The sequence below is a fragment of the Emys orbicularis genome, chromosome 12 (assembly GCF_028017835.1).
Source record: "Emys orbicularis isolate rEmyOrb1 chromosome 12, rEmyOrb1.hap1, whole genome shotgun sequence".
Classification (NCBI taxonomy): domain Eukaryota; kingdom Metazoa; phylum Chordata; order Testudines; family Emydidae; genus Emys; species Emys orbicularis.
Window position 1 is genome coordinate 39,014,570 of NC_088694.1, and position 12,763 is coordinate 39,027,332.

Sequence of the window (12,763 nt, forward strand, 5' to 3'; positions counted from 1 at the left end):
TACCTTTACATCTGCTATTGTGATGCCAGGGAGGTTGTCTGTGGGCGAGGACAACCCGCCAACCTTAAGCATATTCTCACCAGCAACCACGCACTGCACCATAACAACTCTAACTCAGGAACCAATCCATGCAACAAACCTCGATGCCAACTCTGCCCACATATCTTGGACACAGACTGGCTAACCTAGTGAGGAGGGCTTTAAACTAGGTTCGATGGGGACAGGTGAGCAAAGCCCACAGGTAAGTGGGGAACATGGAGACCTGGGAGATGGGTCGGAAACGAGAGGGAGTGTGGGCTATATTGGCAGAGAGAAAGGAGGGTCAGGACAAAACTGGGAGGAAAGATCAAACCAGTATCTTATATGCCTATATACAAATGCGAGAAGTATGGGTAATAAGCAGGAAGAACTGGAAATGCTAATAAATAAATACAACTATGACATTGTTGGCATCACTGAAACTTGGTGGGATAATACACATGATTGGAATGTTGGTGTGGATGGGTACAGCTTGCTCAGGAAGGATAGACAGGGGGAAAAGGGAGGAGGTGTTGCCTTATATATTAAAAATGTACACACTTGGACTGAGGTAAAGATGGACATAGGAGACGGAAGTGTTGAGAGTCTCTGGGTTAGGCTAAAAGGGGTAAAAAACAAGGGAGATGTCATGCTAGGAGTCTACTACAGGCCACCTAACCAGGTGGAAGAGGTGGATGAGGCTTTTTTAAAGCAACTAACAAAATTATCCAAAGCCCAAGATTTGGTGGTGATGGGGGACTTCAACTATCCGGATATATGTTGGGAAAATAACACAGCGGGGCACAGACTATCCAACAAATTCTTGGACTGCATTGCAGACAACTTTTTATTTCAGAAGGTTGAAAAAGCTACTAGGGAGGAAGCTGTTCTAGACTTGATTTTAACAAATAGGGAGGAACTTGTTGAGAATTTGAAAGTAGAAGGCAGCCTGGGTGAAAGTGATCATGAAATCATAGAGTTTGCAATTCTAAGGAAGGGTAGAAGGGAGAACAGCAAAATAGAGACAATGGATTTCAGGAAGGCAGATTTTGGTAAGCTCCGAGAGCTGATAGGTAAGGTCCCATGGGAATCAAGACTGAGGGGAAAAACAACTGAGGAAAGTTGGCAGTTTTTCAAAGGGACACTATTAAGGGCCCAAAAGCAAGCTATTCCGCTGGTTAGGAAAGATAGAAAATGTGGCAAAAGACCACCTTGGCTTAACCACGAGATCTTGCATGATCTAAAAAATAAAAAGGAGTCATATAAAAAATGGAAACTAGGACAGATTACAAAGGATGAATATAGGCAAACAACACAGGAATGCAGGGGCAAGATTAGAAAGGCAAAGGCACAAAATGAGCTCAAACTAGCTACAGGAATAAAGGGAAACAAGAAAACTTCTTATCAATACATTAGAAGCAAGAGGAAGACCAAAGACAGGGTAGACCCACTGCTTAGTGAAGAGGGAGAAACAGTAACAGGAAACTTGGAAATGACAGAGATGCTTAATGACTTCTTTGTTTCGGTCTTCACCGAGAAGTCTGAAGGAATGCCTAACATAGTGGATGCTAATGGGAAGGGGGTAGGTTTAGCAGATAAAAAAAAAAAAAAGAACAAGTTAAAAATCACTTAGAAAAGTTAGATGCCTGCAAGTCACCAGGGCCTGATGAAATGCATCCTAGAATACTCAAGGAGCTAATAGAGGAGGTATCTGAGCCTCTAGCTATTATCTTTGGAAAATCATGGGAGATGGGAGAGATTCCAGAAGACTGGAAAAGGGCAAATATAGTGCCCATCTATAAAAAGGGAAATAAAAACAACCCAGGAAACTACAGACCAGTTAGTTTAACTTCTGTGCCAGGGAAGATAATGGAGCAAGTAATTAAGGAAATCATCTGCAAACACTTGGAAGGTGGTAAGGTGATAGGGAACAGCCAGCATGGATTTGTAAAAAACAAATCATGTCAAACCAATGTGTTAGCTTTCTTTGATAGGATAACGAGCCTTGTGGATAAGGGTGAAGCTGTGGATGTGGTATACCTAGACTTTAGTAAGGCATTTGATAGGGTCTCGCATGATATTCTTATCGATAAACTAGGCAAATACAATTTAGATGGGGCTACTATAAGGTGGGTGCATAACTGGCTGGATAACCGTACTCAGAGAGTTGTTATTAATGGTTCCCAATCCTGCTGGAAAGGCATAACGAGTGGGGTACCGCAGGGGTCTGTTTTGGGACCGGTTCTGTTCAATATCTTCATCAACGACTTAGATATTGGCATAGAAAGTACACTTATTAAGTTTGCGGATGATACCAAACTGGGAGGGATTGCAACTGCTTTGGAGGACAGGGTCATAATTCAAAATGATCTGGACAAATTGGAGAAATGGTCTGAGTTAAACAGGATGAAGTTTAACAAAGACAAATGCAAAGTGCTCCACTTAGGAAGAAAAAATCAGTTTCACACATACAGAATGGGAAGAGACTGTCTAGGAAGGAGTACGGCAGAAAGGGATCTAGGGGGTATATTGGACCACAAGCTAAATATGAGTCAACAGTGTGATGCTGTTGCAAAAAAAGCAAACATGATTCTGGGATGTATTAACAGGTGTGTTGTGAGCAAGACACGAGAAGTCATTCTTCCACTCTACTCTGCTCTGGTTAGGCCTCAGCTGGAGTATTGTGTCCAGTTCTGGGCACCGCATTTCAAAAAAGATGTGGAGAAATTGGAAAGGGTCCAGAGAAGAGCAACAAGAATGATTAAAGGTCTTGAGAACATGACCTATGAAGGAAGGCTGAAAGAATTGGGTTTGTTTAGTTTGGAAAAGAGAAGACTGAGAGGGGACATGATAGCAGTTTTCAGGTATTTAAAAGGGTGTCATAAGGAGGAGGGAGAAAACTTGTTCACCTTAGCCTCTAAGGATAGAACAAGAAGCAATGGGCTTAAACTGCAGCAAGGGAGGTCTAGGTTGGACATTAGGAAAAAGTTCCTAACTGTCAGGGTGGTTAAACACTAGAATAGATTGCCTAGGGAGGTTGTGGAATCTCCATCTCTGGAGATATTTAAGAGTAGGTTAGATAAATGTCTATCAGGGATGGTCTAGACAGTATTTGGTCCTGCCATGCGGGCAGGGGACTGGACTCGATGACCTCTCGAGGTCCCTTCCAGTCCTAGAATCTATGAAGCTATGAATCTACACCAGCAACACCATCACAGGACCTAACCAGATCAGCTACAACATCACCGGCTCATTCATCTGCACATCCACCAATGTTATATATGCCATCGTGTGCCAGGAATGCCCTTCTGCTATGTACATTGGCCAAACTGGACAGTCACTACGCTAGAGGATAAATGGACACAAGTCAGATATCAGGAATGGCAATACACAAAAACCTGTAGGAAAACACTTCAACCTCCCTGGCCACACAATAGCAGATGTAAAGGTAGCCATCTTACAGCAAAAAAACTTCAGGACCAGACTCCAAAGAGAAACTTTATTTTCCATTTCAAATTATTTATTTTCTATTTCTTTGTGAGAGGCAGGAATGTCTCCAAAATGAGAATCCAACAGAGAAAAATGGACAAGCAACCCATACAGCACAGGCCAGGAACTACACGGGAACTACAAAGGCAATTTGAATAGCGATTAGCAAACTGTCCACCAGATGGCGTCCCCTCAGAAATACAGTAGAAACTCAGGGCTAGTCTACACTTACCGGGTAGTTCGACGGCTGCGGATCGAAGTTCCGAGTTCGATTTATCGCGTCTGGTGTGGACGCGATAAATCGAACCAGGAAGTGATCCCCGTCGACTGCGGTACTCCAGCTAGACGAGAGGAGTACCGCGAAGTCGACGGGGGAGCCTGCCTGCCGCGTGTGGACCGCGTCTGAACCGCGGTAAGTTCGAAGTAAGGTATGTCGAATTCAGCTACGTTATTCACGTAGCTGAATTTGCGTACCTTACTTCGACTTGGGGGGTAAGTGTAGACCAAGCCTCAGAGTTAGAACACTTCAGGAATGGAGGTTGTTCATAACTCTGAACAAAATATTGTTGTTGACTTAATACAGCTTTGAAACTTTATTATGCAGAAGAAAAATACTGCTTTTAACCATCTTAATTTAAATGAAACAAGCACAGAAACAGTTTCCTTACCTTGTCAGGTCTGTCTTTCAACTTTCTCTTTATTTTTTAGTAGTTTTTGTTTAACACAGTACTGCACTGTAGTACTGCATTATTTATTTATTTATTTGTATCTGCTGCTGCCTGACTGCATACTTCCGATTCCAAATGAGGTGTATGGTTGACCGTCAGTCCATAACTCTGGTGTTCGTAACTCTGAGGTACTTCTGTATGTAAACATTTAGTTCAGGCAACAGTATTAGAGCTGAACTTCCAGCTACACTCCTCAGACAGCTGCTGTGCAATCCAGAGGGGGATTGTACCTTGCCCTTGTCCAGCTCCCACTCACTGGGATGACCGAGCATTCACCCTTAGGGTCTGGGCTGAACTCATTGTGTGGGGGAAGGTCCTGCAGGCTAGCCCTGCTCCTGAAGCATGGGGATGAGATTCCTTAAGGATGGGATTCCCTGCATGGTATTTGTGACCATCTCTGCTCCAGGACTGGTGCACACAGGGTCAATAAACAGGTTACACTAAGGAATTACCAGACTCCACATCACTGAATTACCCTCCCACGGAAACCAATCTGCGAGGCCCTGATTTCTGCTGCTGCTCAGCAAAAGGGAGACAATATTGGGAAATAAATAAATAAACATTAGCAGGCACTAATCACATCCAAGTTCCGTGGGAAAAATATTTCCATTGGGTTTGTGTGTTTGTGAAAGAGGGAACGAGAGTGAGAGAGAAAGATTTCCTGTCATGCAAATGTTTCATTTGCAAACTATAGATTAAATTTACTTTGCATTCAGTCTTCTGTGTGTTTGTTAAACTGCACAGCTTCGACCTCCAATCTGGCACACCTGACTGATTTCAGCCATTATTATTCATGCACTTGTTCTATTGAAAGCAACGGGACAATTTACATGAGTGAAGGTTACTGAGCAGAGACAGTCTCTGCAGGGCCATACACTCCATGGGCACTGTGTTGTATTTCTGCCATGAACAGCAATGACCTCATAGAGCAGGGAGCAGAAAGGCAATTCCTCTGGCTGTGGGAGGTTGGTTGCATCAGGATAGTTGTTTGTTCTGCACAGAAAACACAGCGCTAACTCCCCAGGCTCAGCCCCTTCGGAGGTGGACTCAAGGGATATGCAGCCTGCGACGGAGAACGATACAAGTATAAGGAGGCATCTGCACTTTGTAAATGGAGGGGGAAGAGCGTGTTTCTATAGCACCTTTCAGACAGGGCATGAGTGTGCTTTGTGAATATTAGCGAGACAAGGTGGGTGAGATGACATCTTTTCTTGGACCAGCTTCTGGTGGTGAGAGAGACAAGCTTTTGAGCCAAACAGAGCTCTCCTTCAGCTCTATTACTTCACCCACCTTGCGTCTCTAATATCCTAGGCCCAAATTGGCGACAATAAAACTACATACAACTTTTGAATTTTAGCTCTTTTGGCTGCTCCTTCTCACAGCAGAGCCAGTTGGTGGAACAGAACCATTTAACAAGGGAGAAATTGAGATACATGTCTTGTAAAAGGTCCTCAGCTGGGGATCTGTCCCATTGATTCCAATGGAGCTAGGGTCGATTGACTGGGATCTGGGACAGTGTGAGTCCCCAGATCACATTTAGCACATGCCAGATGCACTCTGACTTTCAGGGGCATCATCTTTGTTCCCCAGTTCCCTTCTCATTCCCGTATTCTCAGACCTCAATCATTACGCAGTGCGAGAGTCACACCCCAGTTAGGGTTGCACACCGGCGTGGTTTTGCCCTTTCCTAAAATCCACCCTGCAGAGAGCTGTATGTTGTTAGAGGGCTTATTCCTTTACCCTCTCACTTCCCTGGTCCTTCTCGCATGAACAGAGAGCAACAATACCCAAAGTCCAAAGGTGCAAACAATTTGATGTATATTGGGGTGAACTTTCAGCAAACATGATTCCGGTTTCCTTCCTCAGTGTCCCCCTTCCCAGCTCTGACACCACAGAGCCTTGCCTGTGTCCCTGTTCCCATTCCCCCCCTTAACAAAACATGATTCCAATTCCCCCACCCCCATTCCCTGTTCCCATTTCCCCCTTACTTCCGGATTGACTGCAGACTATATAGTAAAACTTGAGTTTTGCTTAGCTATACCTGAACCAATTATTTTACTGAAATTTAACTAATCAATTTTAACATATTTAACATGATGTTTTATCCAATTATATCCCACCACCTTAATTGGTTTACACCCAACAAAATTAATTATACAGCAGACAGAAACAATTACAGAACCAGACAGAGATTATACAGACAAACAATAGGGAAGTGGAGACTACAGTGATAGAACAATACAGAAATGAGGATTTTACACCCCAGCTATTGATAAGTGAGTTCTTGCCAGACAGGATGCTATTAAACTATGTTTTTTTTAAAATCTTCTAGGCTCTTCCCTTTATGTGGAGGTGATAGATCGGATCACCTTTCTAACAGCCCCAGATTGCCTTATTTCAATGTGACTAGTTTGGAATGTGAGGATGTGACTGTTCGCTTCCTAGTTTATGGCTGCCTCTGCTACTTAGCCGAAGGCCTTAGTCTAAGAATAGGGCCTCAGACTGTCATAGTGAGAAAAGGCCCTTACACAGGCAGACAGTGATTTTGATTCTTTCTTTTATACCTTTATAACTAGCTTAGTGATAAGAATACACCTATTTTTTTAAAGTATAGGCCTTTGCAGACAGGGCTGAATATTTATATTTTAACACTCAACCCCCCTTTTTTTTCTCTTTTCTTTTGGGATTCTCTGGCCCAGGTATTCCTTGAAAAGCATAGGACATATGGCGACACATTTTTTGATAGGGCCAGGCATCAAGGTGGAAGGTGTCGCTATTTCATCTGTCCCACTGCCCCTTGTGTAGTACAGTGCCCTGCACCTTCTCTTGTACGGGCATACTACACCTATTCCAGTTAGTGTTCCAGACTTCCCCTTATAGTGGGCCCGAGAAGGTTGGGTCCGGGTTGTTTAGTACACTGTGCTGGGGAGAGGGCTTATTACATTACTTATAGGTTATCTTCATATGCAACGTAACACAAGTACAGTTAACAATACACAATTCACAGCAACACCGAGTCCTGACCACTGCAGTATGGTCCAATATCCGAGCCACCACCAAAATACTGCCTCTCCTCCTTCGACGGGGTTAAGATTTTAATGTGTCCAGTTGCTGGCAGTTGCAACAATCTGCCCCTGCAGGTTTTGCATGCTTCTGTTCATATTATAAGTTCACTGAATGTTCACAGAGAAATGGGTTATTGTCCAAACCAGCTTAACCACTTGGTATGGAATTAGGCCGTATGCCCTAGTTTAATTATTTACAGCAATAAGATTTACAGATTCATTTGTGCACCAAAGTTCAGATAGCAGCATGTAGATGTGTGTAGTTTGGTTAGGGGCTGGTGTAATTGTGCCTTCTAGTAATGTACATTCCCAGCAAAACACCTCATACACAGTACACCCAATTGTCCACCCCTTGCCATAGGCCATTGATTCTGCTCCTCCATAGTTATAGGAGAGGAGCACATTTAAACATCTTCTCTGGATTTACACCATTTCACATACCCCTACATTGATTTTCAGTGAGCTCCTTCCCTTTTCATTATTCCAATAGGGCTTGTGGGGCCCACCTTAGTTGCCGTTTCATTTCCAGGCACCATGGTAGCTATTACACAGGTGCTGGCCTCCTAGTTGAGCATTTTGCATTTCCATACACATCTCCCCCCACAGGTTAGCCTTTTGAAGCCATCCCCACCGACGTCATGAGGTTTTTTGTTCATTGAAACACAACAATGCTAGCAACAAGACAAACACCACAAAACATAGATCCATGGTATTCTGGGTTATTTTTCCACTAGTGCCAGCTTGTTTGTAGAGTGTCTGAAAAACAAAAGAAACAATTCTCCCCCCCGCCCCCTTGTGGGGACAGATTATTGCTTAATAATAATACCACTTCCTTTTACAAATTTCCTTGCTAATTGCAGGAAAAACAGAAGAATTACCTCCAGACTGTTCTTATTTTGTTCTATAGTTAAGCTAGTGAATTACCCCACTCACTGGTTATTTATGAAATTTATGAGGTGGTGTACCTCAGTTTCCCCTCTTGTACAACAGACCAGGTTTGCAATAGTTTCTCTGCTGTACCAAGCTTTAAGTTTATTTTCAGTTAATAGCTGAGAGACAGCTTTAGATTTCTGCTCTGTACACACACACACACACACACACACACACCCCTTAGGGTTAACCTGTCTGCCTTAGTTTTAGGCTTGACTTGTTTTTTCACCTCCCTTTCCTGGAGGGCCATAATCTGAGGCTAGGTCTACACTGGGAAGAGGGGGGGTCGACCTAAGATACGCAACTTCAGCTACGCGAATAGCGTAGCTGAAGTCGCCGTATCTTAGGTCGATTTACCTGGCCGTGAGGACGGCGGCGAGTCAACCTCTGCTGCTCCCCCATTGACTCCGCTTCCACCTCTCACCACAGTGGAGTTCCAGAGTCGACGGCAGAGTGATCGGGGATCGATTTTATTGCATCACGATAAATCAATCCTGGGTAGTTTAGACGTACCCTGAGTCTTCTAGTAGCTTGTTTGCTGACCAGATGTATTCATTATTTGCAGCTTCTTTGTGCTGCTACTTATGGGTAGTTTCCACCTTCCCCCATCAGCTAGGTAATTTGCATTCATACAGAGACTTTTTGGCTTGTTTTTGGATTTAAAGCTATCAGCAGCTCAGAGACTGTTTTAAAAGGGACACATTCCACTTCCACCTGAGTTCTGATTACGTTCCACTTTCATCTCCTGCTCCAAAACACACAGAGATCTGAAAAAGAAGTCACAACCTATTGTGGCTCCTTTTAGAGCCCTAATAGGATTTTAATTAAGTACCATGTTTTGTTTGCATTTTTTTTACCCCTTTTCCAATATACACTGCATATGTCCTGGTAAAATGCACATTCCTTCCATAGTTTAACCTTCATAACATTATATTAGCCATATTAATTTTACACAAAGTGTAACTGCCTTCCCTGTGCCCACAGAGTTTTCATGCACCCCCACCAAAGTGACAGTCCGATCCCCCAGAGCCACCCCAAGGCTCAGTGTTCCCATCATTGCTCCCCTTTTCCTTTTCTTTTTCCTGTGCACACACACAAAATTATTTTTTGCCTAACATTCCTTGCACTGTGATTACTTTTTTTTACACAACTGTACCCCAATTACACTCCCATCTTGTACAACTAGAGACAGCCATGGGCAGCCAAGTTCAGTTTCAATAGAAACCCCTTACATTTTTTTAGTGATTTTGATTACATTACCCAATAGTTAAATAATTTTGATCAGATTATTTTTTTGCCTGCTGCCTGCAGCAGTTCCTTATAGACCATTTCTGTGGGAAAAGGGCCCATTTTCCTTCAGAATAGCTGTAAAGGCTTCTGGGGACAGAAGCATAGTGGTGGTAGTAGCCACTCTACCTGACCCCCTGGTATAATTTAATTACCAAGCTTTCATCCAATGTGACTGCACAGAGTTGCACATACAGTTACATTTATATAACTGGGTTTTATTATTAAACCAAAAACTTGCTTCTTGTAACACCACAACTGTTACCTTTTACCATTTCCACAACTTTCAAATGTTTATTTTCCTTCAAACTTTGTATTATTAATTTCTGCAAAAGGTATTTGTAACTTTTTACTTACTTCTTTAAATCACTTACTCCTACATTTAGTTCTTTAAGGTAGTGCAATTTGTCTGTAACAACTTAGCCACCAAGTACAATTATTGCCACACAGCTGCCTTAACCTGTGCTGTCTTTAGCATGGGACTGTTTAAAAGGCAGTTAAACATTTGTCTCCATGGTTGCCCATAGATCTTTTACTCCAAAAATTTCAGTGGAATACAGCAGACCTCCGTCATACTTTGTCAAAAAAAACCCCAAAACCAAACCAAAACAAAAAAACTTTTCACATAAGTATTCAAAGTACCCTCCATTAAAACTTCAGAGAAACAAAAGTGTGGAAAGGCGGGGGGAGAGGAGGGGGAAGAGGTGGAAAGAAACCAATTAAGCCTGTCAGGTCAGTTTAAAGTACAGGCTACCAGCAGCAAATTAAGAAAACTGAGAAAAAGAAGGAGGAAAAGAAGAAAAGGATATAGTTAGCTCTGAGCCAAGAGTAGGCTCCCCAGGTTGAAACAATTGGGAACCCTTCCCTCCAGGTTTTCATCCTGGCTCTGGGAGAAGAGTGGGGATTGTTACCTGCTCCTGCAAACCCTGCCGCTTTTCACTTTGAAATTTTTTTCCCCTCCACTCTCCCAGGACCAAGTCCCAGCTCCTGTGTCTAAAGCTGGTCTGTTAACTCTGCTTTTGACTTTAAACCCTGTTGTGCCAAATTATCTTTAACCACCCCTAGAAGCAGCACCAAACTTGAAAGATTACTGGCAGCTTCCCATAATGCTGCCCTTACCTCAAACCTCTCACAAGCGGACTGAAGTACCTCCTTTCCCTGGAAGGCATTCAGTCCCAATGGGCAGGGACCTTCTTCCACTACCCATATACCAAAGGAGGGTGGGCTTCTCAGCCACCCCGCATCCCTCTGGGTTCCCTAACACTTTCTTCATTTCCTTTTTAATCTCATCCCAGGCTGACCCCTGCACCTGGTATGGGTCCTGGTTTTTCCTTATTAATTTATCCAAAAAATTGTTTACCCTGGCTTGCCAGAACCCGCAACTACCATCACGAGAGTTTGCTATACCCCCTCCAAGCAGCTGCGTGGACTGTTGGGGAGGGAGACTTACAGGCTGCCACTCATCTATCCGATGCGATGCATCCGAGTCATGGCACCAAGATGTTAGGGGGCTTATTCCTTCACCCTCTCACTTCCCTGGTCCTTCTCGCATGAACAGAGAGCAACAATACCCAAAGTCCAAAGGTGCAAACAATTCGATGTTTATTGAGGTGAACTTTCAGCAAGCATGATTCCAGTTTCCTTCCTCAGTGTCCCCCTTCCCAGCTCTGACACCACAGAGCCTTGCCTGTGTCCCTGTTCCCATTCCCCCCCCCCGTTAGCAAAACATGATTCCAATTTCCCCACCCTCTATGTTATTATTGCTTCATAGTCAGCACAGGGAATGTGAATATGAACCAGAAAAGGCATTGCCCCTCCCTCATCATGTCACCACCACCATCATCATTACATGAAGTAAGGAACAACTGATTCCATTTAATAATTTATGACATAAACGGATCTCTTGTGGAGGTGAAAATAATTACAGTAACTCCTCACTTAAAGTCGTCCCGGTTAACATTGTTTCGTTGTTACGTTGCTCATCAATTAGAGAACATGCTCATTTAAAGTTGTGCAGTGCCCCACTCTTACGTTGTTTGGCTGCCTGCTTTCTCCACAGCTGGCAGTCTCCCTTCGCCTGCCCCCCGACCCCCATCCACACAGCGCCTCCCGCCTGCCGGCAGACCCTGCGGATCAGTGCCTTCCCCCGCTTGCGGCGTTTAGGAGGCAGGAGGGAGGGGGAAGGAGCGAGGACTCGGTGCGCAGGCTTCCCCTCCCTCCCCTGGCTCCTGAACAATTCAAACCAGCTGATTGCCCCGGGCAGGAGGTGGAGGGGAAGGGGGAGCCTGCGGGCCAAGTCCTCGCTCCTCCCCCCTCCCTCCTGATTGCCTTGAGCAATAATGTTTATAAGAGAAATGGAGATAAAACATTTTATAGTAATTTAACAAGCTAGATTTGGTTCAAGGTGACAGTCTAACCAAATATTTCCAGCAACTGAGCAGCAGCGGCATATTATCGCCTAAGCCAACAAGGCCTAGGCCTAGGACGGCAAATTTGCAGGGGCGGCAAATTTGCTCATGCCCCCTCCCCAACTTCGCTCCTTCCCCAAATCCCCAGCCTGCCTCCTCCCCCAAGCGCGCCGCACTTCCCTCCTTCCACCTCCCTCCCAGGCTTGCCACGTGAAAGCGCTGGGAGGGAGGGAGAAGTGAGTAGCGGCGCGCTCAGAGGAGGCGGAGCAGAGGTGAGTTGGGGCCCGCGGGCATGGGGAGTAACGGGGGGGCGGGAACCGTTCCCCGCCCCAGCTCACCTCCGCTCCACCGCCACCATCCCCCGAGCGCGCCGCAACTCCCCTTCTCCCCCCTCCCTCCCAGGCTTGCCGCGTGAAATCACTGGGAGGGAGGGAGGAGAAGCGAGTAGCGACGCGCTTGGGGGATAGCGGAGGTGAGCTGGGGCTGGCGGGCGCGGGGAGTAACTCTTGGCGGGGGGGACAGGAAACCGCTCCCTGCCCCAGCTCACCTCCACTCCACATCTGACATCCCCTGAGCGCGCCACAACTCCCCTTCTCCCCCCTCCCTCCCAGGCTTGCCGCGGAGGAGCGGAGGTGAGCTGGCGCGTGGGGGGGGCAATTTTTTGAGGGCGTAGAGGCGGCAAATTTGTTAATCCACCACTGCTGAGCGGACTAAATTCTCAGCTCAGAACCCCTCCAAAGTCCAAGGGCTGGGTCGTTTGTCTTCTCAGCTGACAGAGGCAGCGAAAATGATAGAGATAGATAGAGTGAAAGAATCCCTGGTGTGTTTTAGACCCTCG